This window comes from Punica granatum, chromosome 1 (genome assembly GCF_007655135.1).
Source record: "Punica granatum isolate Tunisia-2019 chromosome 1, ASM765513v2, whole genome shotgun sequence".
NCBI lineage: Eukaryota > Viridiplantae > Streptophyta > Magnoliopsida > Myrtales > Lythraceae > Punica > Punica granatum.
This window is the reverse complement of record NC_045127.1, coordinates 1,322,561-1,334,813: the sequence shown is the minus strand read 5'-3', so window position 1 is coordinate 1,334,813 and position 12,253 is coordinate 1,322,561.

Here is a 12,253-nt window from a genome sequence, read left to right as displayed (position 1 = left end):
GAGAGAGAAAGCAGAATTAATTGGGTGATTATTAGAGTAGAATTACAATTTTAATTTTAATTGAGTTATTATGATTATTAGTGCGGGCGTTTTAGAAAAAATGTAAGTTAAAGCACAAGTTTCTTTCTCACTTTTGTAGCTGTATAGATATAGATTAGAGAAATGTGCATTTTATTTGGATTATGTTTTTGTGCCTTTTCAACTGATATATCATCATTTAAGATTATTCCATTAACGTAGTTCGCGAAGTTCGAATTATCATTGACTAAAGCATAAGAGAGTAATTATTTTTTATGGTGATACGATATATAATTTATGTTATACTTTGAGTCCTTTCATCGAATAAATGTATGCTACTAAAAATAAAGTGATTCGGAAGTGATATTTATCGGCTCCGACTCGATCAAGATCCAAATAAAAGTGCAAATGCTTCAAAAGACAACGGGTCGAGTCGAAGTTCCTCAAATTTTTCCCACGCCATAGAAATATATATATATATATATATATATATATATTTTTTTTTTTTTTGTTTATCAAAGTCAGCAATTACGGATTGGTTGTATTCACAAGAGAGGAACAAAAGTCGTAAGAGGATCATGGGAGTGCCCAAATGCTTTCCTTTCGAAGCACCTTTTAAATTTTCCCTCCATTTTTTAAAGAGGAAAAATACACAAATTCTTCGTTATTTATCCTTTTTAGATAATAATAATAATTATTATTATTTTGTTGTGTCTTTTGATCTTGGGGTTGCTTTAGATTTTCAAAGATTCCTGCCGAGGGTGAGGCAGCGAGGAAATAAAGGGACCGAAAAACACCGTACCATAATTGATAAATAGCGTTTTATGGGTATAAGCTTTATTAGAATATAACTCGCTCGTAACATGTCGCGGTTAAGATCAAGACAGACATCCGAATGAAAATTAATTATATCTATATTTAATAGATTGAGAATATTTTTTGATCATTTCAAAAATGAAAGAAAATAAAAGAAAAAAAGATTAAAGAAAAAAAAAAGCAAATCACGCCATCACACTCACTCTCGCTCACTACTACTTTTTTTTTTTTTTCCTCTTTACTCACATATCGCTTTCTTTGTTTCTGCTTTTGTTTTCTTTGCCCTCCACTTTTCCTTTTTCCTGTTTGGCCCTTCTTTTTGTCTTCCCCTTCCCTCCCCCTTTCCTTTTCCCACATCTCCCAAACAGTCCCATTCCCTCCAATTGCTGTCTCACCAATTCCCTTCATATCACCACCCGTACTCCCCCAGTACTCCCTCCCTCCCTCCCTCCCTCCCTTGGTGCTTTGCTATGCTACTACCGAATAAATGATCCGCACCCAATAATGCATCGTATATATGGTCTGACATGACGTGAAAGTTTCACTCATAATGATTATACACTTGTCTATCGTCACGATATATGAATCGTAGGATTGATGTACGAGCGCATCATAAGGATTAAACATACGTCAAAAAGGCGCTAAAGTTGATCTCGTATTGAAAGGACGACGGTGTGTAGAATATTTACATGTAAAGTTCTGCCTATTACGTATGCAATGCCATCACAAAGTTACTTCGTGAGTTTCACAGTGAATGGCATTATTCAGATATGTTGAGGAAAAAAGCACCAGGGCGTTCTATCAAGGATGATCGATCGGCTTCACATGATCGAGAGAGAGAGAGAGAGAGATTGAAGCAAAAGAATTTACATATCTCATATTTCGGATTCTTTTGCAGTTACAATCAACTTCGGTGTGATTTTCCTCCAAAATCAGCTGGAGTTTTCTGATTTCGTTAATTATTTTACAAGACATGTCTCGGAGAGCATACTACGTATAAATCATGAACAAACATGTATCATGTAGAACAATTTTACACCTCATATTGTTTATTAAATATATATATATATTGTTGGATTTGATCATATCGTCATGCTGAGATTGGTATTGCCCAGTTGGTGTAGTGTCCGTTCCCTGGCTGGACAGGACTGGAGGGATCAGTTTTAACACGAATCTGGGGACAATGCTTCACTGCCCTGTGAAAGCCACTCTTCAGAGATGTCCCCTCCCTATCCATAGTCCCACTCCCAAACGAAGGAAACTCTTTATTTTTTAAAATAAATCCTTTGATATATTTACTCCTTCCCCTGAAGCTGATGATTAATTGCAAGTGCAGCTTTTTAAAAATATAAATTTTGAAAAATATTATGTCGTCTCCTCCGGACGGTCCATTGTACCTCTTAAACTTTTATCCGCACAAGCTCCGATGCAAATACAGATCTAATCGTCCTGGAGGCATAAGGATCATTGAGTCGATAATTTTCATATAGTCTTTAGATTACATGTTATCGATTAAAAAATAAATAAAAAATAAAAAGTAGTGGGGGAAGAAAAAGTAGGGGACTCCGACGAGGGAAGGACCGAGGGGGAAGGGGGAAGGGCGAGGGGAGGAGCTGAGGGTGGTGTGGGGACGTGTCAAGTTGTCAACAGCAGACACAAGGCAAACAGTGTGGGCTCCACCCCACCTCTGCTTTTTCTTTTTCTTTTTTCTGGTAGTAATGAGATATCGTTTATCACTCCTACTAGCCAATGACAATAGATGAATCTCTTAGACAATCGCAAAGAAAAATACAATGCGAAAGAATACTAGTAAATTAGTATGTACAATTGCAGTTAAGATCTTTACAGTCTCGAACTAAACCTCCTACTGACTACAAGGATCTTCAGTCAAAATTAGATGAAGATTTCAAGTTCATAAATCTTATTCAAGGTCGGGAATCTGCTTCAGATCTTCGTAATAATTTTCACAACAGAGCTAAACAATAGGGCGTTGAGCATACTTTATCGTTATCGGGCTTACCACACCAACACAAGAAGACAACGACAAAGGCGCTTCAAGTTCCTACACCCCAGCCACTAGAAGGGTCGATGACGGTTAGACTTCATCGAAGGTGATCTTTGCAGTCAGATATCGACCTAATTGGGCTGGAAAGCCTCAGATTGCAAGCTAGAAAGCTTGCAACGACCTAAAACACAAATAAATCTAACAAGACATGGCTTCGATATTCAAATTTAGGATTTGTTTCAAGAAAATCAACCCTAAATTTCAAATATTTAAATTGGATTTTGGTAGATCCGCTCGAGATCATTGAAAATCCAGGTGATCCAAGAGTGTCGCCCATGGATCTTCAAAGATCTAAGTCATCTCCTCAGTCCATGGCTAAGCTGCAGTCCCGAGCATAGATCCGGTGGGGTCAGCTGGTCGGAGTCTTCATCGGAAGGCCACTTTAATTAAATTACTATTATACCCCTCCATGCATTCCAATTTCCAGTTTATTAACATTAATTAAACAACAACCAATTTTCTAATTTATCTTAATCATCATTCATCATCAATACTTTTAAAAGTAAATTCCGCTCCAGGCCCTGTTTGGTAATTTGGCCTAGTGAGGACAAAGCTGCAGCATTTTACCTCAATTGTCAAACAGTCCCCACGTGTTTACGTCCTTTCGAACTGCACTCCCCATTTGATGTCAATATTTTTTCTTAATACTAACAATAAATGTATAATAATAATTTCAATAATGGGATGCGCGAGGCATTCCCTTTACAACCTTAGCTACTTCAATCAATTCATACAGCTACGACGAAGATTCTCTTTTTTTTTTTTCCATCTTGTCATATATACTCAAGCATCTAAAAATTCAGAAATTAATTTTTCTTTGTCCATGAAAATGTTCTTTATGATACTAATGGGAACGACATAACTTTTTATTTATAAGTACAAGGTATAACTTATATACGTCATAATGAAATTTAAATCAAATAGTAGGTGAGTTAGATTATATGCCTGGATAGACCGAGGTGACAATCGTCTCGTTGAAATTTTGACATTATAAAAAAAATTACATAATTCCTTTTCTTCGATTTTTGATAAAAATACTTATGTCCGCCTCTCTAATTCTAAGAGTTTACCTCCTTATTTGTCCCTTACGGATTTGCCCTCTTGACCCAAATCCTGTGTCTATCCTTGATCATGTGAATCTCAAATAATTAACAATTTTGGATACTCTCTTGTTAATAATCCACGAAGGAATATAGTATTCCTAGCTTCCACTAAATTAATTATAGTAATATATAAGTATATATAATTAAAATAAGAAAAGGGCAGAGAATATTTCTGTGAAGTTTCACAGTTTAAATAATAACTGAAAAAAAAAATTCACATGAGAGGAGATGGAATATTAATTGATCTGAGGTTGCGGATAGTAGTAAAGAGACCCGCCGCCGAGTCACGAGAAAAAAAAACATATATATGTATATATATATAAACATAAAATATTTATTATTATTGTTCGTATTATTGAATTCCCTTTTTTTTGTTTAAGGGTACAATAATGACTTAGGTCACCGCAATCTCATTCTTTAACACGGGGACCCAATTATTGAGCACGAGTAGGAACCGGCTTAAATTTCCTTTTGCATGTTTTCTTCTAGTAAAATAGATTCCTTCCAATCCCAACCTCCACGACAATATAATTTTCTTTTTCAGAAAAAAAATAAAATAAAATTGCCGACCATTCCCAAGATGACAGGGTTTTATTATATTTCTTTCTTTCTTTTTATTAATAACTATGTATTTTAATTATAAATATATACTAGAGTAAGGCTCGCCCTTCCTGCGAGAACGGAGAAACAATTTTTGCAATACAACTTTTTTTTTAGAAAATTAACAAAATGGTCATTCAAAAATTTAAAAACTAATAAATTACTATTTGAAATAATTTTTTGAACAAAACGATCATTTAAAGATCAGAATCCATAACGTTTTGCTACTATCGTCAAAATTCCGTTAGTGCCGTCATGGAAAAATGACACGGACGCTTATGTGGCATCTAGTGGACAAACGGCTCCGATTAACGTGGCACTTGTTCAGGAGCGATGTCATTTGTTCTCATTCAAAAAACGACCGTTTATTTTTTTTTATTTAAAAAAAGTTACTTGCCCAGAACGACGCCGTCCTCACCCCACTCCCCTCCCCCAACCGAACAACGACGTCATTCCTCTCCCCCGCCCCCACCAAACGACGTCGTCACTATCATTACCTCCCTCCTCCATATAGGAATATTGACTAAAAACTTAAGAACAGCAAATCGTAAGTGAAAGAACTAACGGATGCCCGGGGGGGGGGGGGGGGGGGGGGGGGGGGGTGATGATGATGGTGACGACGTCGTTCGGTGGGGGCAGGGGAGATGAATGACGTCGTTGTTCGGTTGGGGAGGGGGGAGTGGGGCGAGGACGGCGTCGTTTTGGGCAGGTAATTTTTTTTTTATTTTTATAAACGGTCATTTTTTGAATGAGAACAAACAACGTTGGTCTTGAGCAAGTGCCACGTTAATCGGAGCTGTTTGTCCACTGGATGCCACATAAGCGTCCGTGTCATTTTTTCGTAATGGCACTAACGGAATTTTGACGGTAGTAGCAAATCATTATGGATTCTGATCTTTGAATGATCGTTTTGTTCGAAAAATTCTTTCAGGTAGTAATTTGCTAATTTTAAAATCTTTCAATGACCATTTTTCTAGTTTTCTCTCTTTTTTTTCTGTTATTCAATTATATGTAATAATTATGAGTTAGTAGATGTAATTCACATATTGAAGTAACTAATTTTTTTTTAAAAGAATAAAAGTAATTAGCCCGGTATATAATATGTTCAAATCATAAACTAAAAGTCATTAGGAAAGATAAAAATAAATGAAAAGAGTATAACAAAATTGATGTGAGACCATAAAAAAAAAAGCTGGCAATTGTAATTTTATTCTCAAATTTATATTAATAATCTATTTTATTTATGATAACATGATATATGTATATGATAATATTGTATTCTCGTGCCTTATTGGGGAGCCAAAAGATCGTATTAAAATTTTCTCACTCATCTAAAGGTGCAATGGTAAGAAATTATTGTTGGGTAAAAATACTTTTATTAATTTATAGGAGTAAAAGGATATAACTAAAATTTTCACTCTAGACATACAAAGATAAGAAATAATTGAGATCATTTTCATTGAAGAGAATGATATTATTTTCACTTGTAGATCAATTGTTACAATATAAATATCGTTGATTCAAGCAAATTAAATAATATATTTTTAATTTTCCAAATCCCACCGAGCGCCACCTATGGCGATATATCGTTATGGGTCACTTGAAAAAATTTCCCACAAGCCCTTTTTCTTGTAGCGTGATTAAATTGATGTATTAACCTAATTATTATCTCTTGAACTATGTATGATGAATGAAAATGTGATTTTACGTATTATAGAAGTTCATTTACACCATTTAATTGTGTATGCATGGGTGGAACTTGAGGGGGAAGGGTGATAGTCGTCCCTTTAGAATTTTCACGCTTTAGTAAAATTTATATATAATTGTTCGAATTGTAATGGAATTTCTTATGTTCACTCCTGACTCGAAAAAAAAGGAAAATCTTATTATTCACCCTTTATATAAGATGTCGCCCTTCTAAATTCAAATCTTGAATCCGTCCTTGTGTATGCATGATGGAAGGAGTTTCTACGTAAAAATATAATCATGGTAAATGTATATATCGCAAATTCTCAATCTTCCTTTCTTCCTCTTAAAAAAAGAAAAATTCTTCCTTTCTGATCTATCTTGCTAAATTAATAACGTATGAGTGATATGATTACAGACATATATGTATGTGTATCGAAATTCAAAAGAATAGTGCATGCATGCATGCCAATGTACAGGCATGTGTAATTACTGGGGTCCATATATATGTCTAGTGGACACTGATCTGAGACAAAAATTCTTGCAATAGTGAGCTGTGGCCCCATGTCATCTTCCTCTCTTTTTCTCTTTTTTTCCTCATCCTTTGTAGCCAGAGCCCCCTTGTTATATACAGACATGTATAAATACATATATGCATAATATATATGTCAATTGTAAATCAATTAAACTATAGCCTTTATATAATTTAAATTTTTTAGTATCCCAATAAAGAAAGGGGCAAGGACCCAATTTTTTCAATGTAAGTACTCTTTTTTTTCGCTTTCAATGCGGTGTTTATATCTGTTCCCCAGCGTCCTCCCTCACTGATTGATGACTTTTTTTTTTTTGGATTAGCCACTTTGATTGGTATATATATTTAGTGGGATAGTCCAAAGCCCCAAGTCCCCACCTACCTTCATGCATTTGTAGATTGATGGATTGATATTAGCCAAGGAATGTCTCCCTACATTCCTTTCTTTCACTTTAATTTTGTGCTATCTGCTTATTTATTATAATTGATTATCATATACATGTGATATATAGAGATCTCAAAATAACTTTATTTAAAGCGCTCTTAGCTAGAACAATATATACTATTATACAAATCACTTCTTAATCATAACATACTTATAATAGAGCTTTCTTGAATCATTTTCATATTTAAATACTCATATTTGTTTTAAAAAAGTTAATAGTTGTATTCACCAAAAAAAAAAGTTACATGTGCATATATGTCATTAATAATTATTAGAAAAACTTTTATTTCGATGTGAATCTTAGTATTTGAAAGCTCAATTAGGTCCTGATTAATCCTATCAAATTGGATCAGTCCACTAAGAGCCAAATCTCTCACAGTGTGAATTGTCTCAATTCACAAGTCACGAACTTGAGATCTTAGGAGAACAAGCGCCGAACAGTTTGAATCAATAAACGTTGGTAGAAAAAACCCGTTTTATTTACTAGTAATTAACTAAGAGAGAGAGAGATAATAGTTAACAAAAGTGAAAATTAATACATTATCAGTGATTTTTTTTACGTTGATTATTATGCCCTTTGGGTTTATAAGAAAAAAATTATCAGAAGATCAGAACATTAACATTAAAGCCAATTATTCCTAGTCTCTTTTTTCTTAAACACACGTATATTTCTTTTTTTTTCTTTCTTTCTTCCCTTTTCTTCCTTTTGGTGTGTTTTCTATCTCTGCCTCAATTAAATATAAATATATATGATATTAAATATATAAGATCATTAGGCATGGAAAGAAGATCGTTACTGGGCACTGCTCAGGCGGCCATGCAAAACAAAGAAGGATTTGATCATGTCTGATGTATATTGAATATAACTTATATGTAGCATATCATATATATATATATATATATGCTGACACTAGAGAATTATAATATGGAGTGGAAGAAGTAGAAAATTGTTTTTTTTTGGACGTTGAATTAGATTTTCTTTACCCATTTTTTTCAGTAGTTATTAATTTTAAAATTGGAAAGGAGTCTCTGTGACTGTGAGGGAAGCTGGGAGCTGAAGATTCGGCGATCAGAGGAAGAAGGAGAACACACACACACATACATATATATATATATATACACACACACTGAGGAATAGAAATGAAATGAATAATATTGGAGGAGGGGATGAGATGGGAGTTTCCTAAATTTAAATTAGGGTTTGTCGTCTGTCGTCTTTATGGACAAGGTAGGGCAGGGAGAGCTAAGCTTAGCTGAGCAGCTGAATATAAGCTTTATGCAGTACTGGAGAATGAGCTTTTCTTTCCTCGTTCCCCTCAATAATATTTATATTATTCCCATCTTCCCTTTTATTTTCTTGTCATCTTCTCCATGAAAATCAGACTCGTCACAGCACAGCAGAATATTGTTCTTTTTCTCCCACCCAGCAGTCTCTCTCAGGCTCTAAGCTGCAATTTTGATTGTCATTCCATTCCAAACATACCCAAAAAACAACAACAACAACAACAAAAAAAGACACGTTTAGTATTTTCAGTTCAAGTGTTTAGTATTTTAATTCAAGTATTTAGTATTTCTAGTAATCGAAATTAGTACAAGTGTTTTTTTATTTCTAAATATTTAGTATTACGATTGAAGTATTTAGTATTTTGTATAATCTGTCACAAATATCAAAAGTACTAAACAATTTAACTAAAATACTATTATAAATATTTGAACTAAAGTATTAAACGTGTCACGGTAACACGGAGTCAGATAAGAAATTCCCTTAATAATAATAATAATAATAATTTATAGTAGATATCTTGTTAGGGAAAGAACTCCCAGCTAATTTTCCAATGGTCGGAAGGACCAACGGGAAAAAGGCATGTTAATAACACTTCTCTAGGATAATTTTTTCTTTTTCGTAATACATGAGATGTCTCATCTCGTAATATCTCTCAGGATGCATGTTTAAGTTATGATTTCTCTTAGGGCCTATATTATACATATGGCGCACTAATTAGTGGAATCGGATTTCAAAACAAAAGTGTGTTATTGGTTTTAGGAACATCATAATAATAATGATAATAATAATAATAATAATTCCCCTCTCCCTCTCTCTTTCTTTTATTTTTCTTTTTGCCCTTAATGTACTCTAAACTAATATTCTGCTATATATTATAGACTAGATTAGAAGTGAATTTCGTGATATGCAAAATTAATTTCTCTAAGTTCTGACCCTTCTTTGGGTACAAATTTCCAACTTAATTATGGTCCATTTGCAAAGTAGCAAAAGACACTAATTAATTTGGGTATTTAGCTTCTATAAAATTGAATTATTTTCATGAAAATATGGTCAAAAAGAGTAGCTGCTAAAGCTCTTAAGCAGGAAAAATTAGGACTTGGAGTGATAGAGAGAGAGCATATATCTATATCTTATTGGGGCCATGGGTGATCGAACTTGTCATCATTAAAATATGAACAAGAACGTGGAGATTAATTAATTAAGTTGATTAATTTTTTGGGTTGAAAAATGGAAAGGCGGTGTGTATATATGTTAACAGCTAGCTATTGGTGGCAATCAAATTATGCAAATTAAAGATAGATAGATAGATAGAAATGTGAAAACATGCGCACCCCAAAGATTCCACAAATTTCGCCGAAGCCATTATATGTGTCAAATAATGTTGTCTTACTATACCCAACTATCATTATTATCCTCCCCTAATCATCTTCATCATTCATTCCTAAACATTAATTAATATATCTAGCTGTGACATGTCCTTAGATCTTGAGCAGGAGCTAGCAAGCACACAAAAAAGCTCAACTTATAATTACGTACGGCGAATCTCAATATCAATCTCCTGGTAAATAATAATACTCGCTCTAATTTACAAGTTCGCAAAATATTCGCTTAAGTGTTCTCGGTCTATCAGTGCCAATTAAAGAGGAGGGCCTCCTAGAAATTATCAACCAAAAGAATTTTATCTTTAGCGCCACGCTGTGTAAACCAGGAACAATAAGCAATCAAGCCTTGAACATTATGATCCGTGGATTTTGAAAATAAAATAGTTATTGGAACAACATTCGTATGAAGAAAATGTGTTTCATGGTTAAGAGGTGAAAAATACGAAACTCTTTTTTTTTTGGGGGGGGGGGGGGGGGGGATGCGGTTTGGGGGTTCTTATTGTGTGAATTATCTACCTTCGATTCTCATTATCATTCGGTGGGAGAAAATGAAAAGGAAATATTATCAGAATGCAATGCAAATTGCAATGCATGTGTTTGTGTCAACTTTCAACAAAAGTGAAAATAAAAAAGCAGAACCCATCATTACCCATTAGAGAAATCAATGCAAAAGCACCAATCTAATTGATTCCCTTTACCCCACACAGACACAGTGTGGTATGGATGTGTGCACACCCAACACCCATCGATCGATCATCAGGATCACATTGTCATTGTATGTATTATCTACGATATGATTATGCCACCCTAGTTTCCTCCTCCAATATACATATCTATATACTACTTATTATAAAGCGCCAGGGACCAAAAATTCACGAGGATAGTTCGGTCCTGTCTTGGATCTAATTAGATATATCTTACAAAAGCTAGTTTACATTTGGAATTTCGATGATGAGTACTTACTTTTACTCTAGCTAGAGGGTACGTTTGTGGACTAGAATATATAAGTACACTACACATAATATATATGCATGCATGCGTGAACCGTATAATTCAATGATATTATTGATCATAGAAAGAGAGATCTCAGTAATGTATAGGACAAATATATATATATATATATATATATATTTATATATGGGGACAAGGTCTCTCTTGTGACCACCCTCGATTTGTCATAATTAGAATGTCTTTTGGAAACTTGAGAAAATAAATCTGTATGCTAGAACACATTAATGAAATTATAAGAAGGGGACAAGGCGAAGGTAAGAGACTCTAGCAAGGGTTTTAGCTAGGTTGTGTATTATTAACCTAGAATTATAATTGCTCACACTCCACATAACCCTATCCACAGATATATAATTCCTACCTCATGAAGGATAGTTACTTTTGGCATTAATTATGGTAAAAATTATTTTCGACAAATAAGGCTACACATGCGGTAGGTCTATATAATATGTGATCACTAGGCTTAGTCCAATAGAATTTAAACTCTTCTTGGGGATATTATATGGCCATGTATATGCATGATAGCATGGAGAGTGGAAGGAAGGGGATCCCAAGAAGAATGTAGAGTTTGGCATGTTACTAAAGCAAGACAAAAGCACACTAAGAAGCATACAACGAGTTAATTTTCAGGCTATACTTTCTTTGGGATTTACGAAAGGGAAATCCCTTACAAGATCTACATTAATATTCTTTCTTTGCCCGCCTTTGCCCTAATTCATGCAATTGCATGTGCTTAGGCAGAGCAGCATTAATATTACATGCATACACTACTGACATGCCTTGAGATTTACCCTCCAAAAAAAGAAGAAAAAGAAAAGGATTTTATATTTGGGAATTCATCAAGTGCATGGAAATCATCATTCATGGCAGAGAAATTAGGGTTTCAAAGTTGAGGTGAAGGTGGGACTGGGGCAAAGGCAAAAGGTGGTTTGTTTTCTTTTCTTTTCCCTTTTCTTTGGTGGACTTTTTCTTTTTGGATGGGTTAGAATTGGAGAAGCTGAAACCATGATGAATAATGAAATTGGCAAACTACGGTCTATGTAAATAAATTTTATCTATAAATTTACTGAAGTCTTGGACTCTCAACTAATAGGTTAAGAATATTGCGTGATTTTGATTTAATAAAAAAGCAGAGGACATAGAGATTATGACAGGAATAAAAGAGAAAGGTGTTCACACTTCACACGAGAAAGAAGAGAGAAATTCCCAATCTTTTTTAGTTTTTCTTTTTTGGAATTCAGTGCTGTGAGATGAGATCATTGATTTGTTACTCATTTCTTGCGTATGGTGCTGTTGCCATCAAATGTTATGAA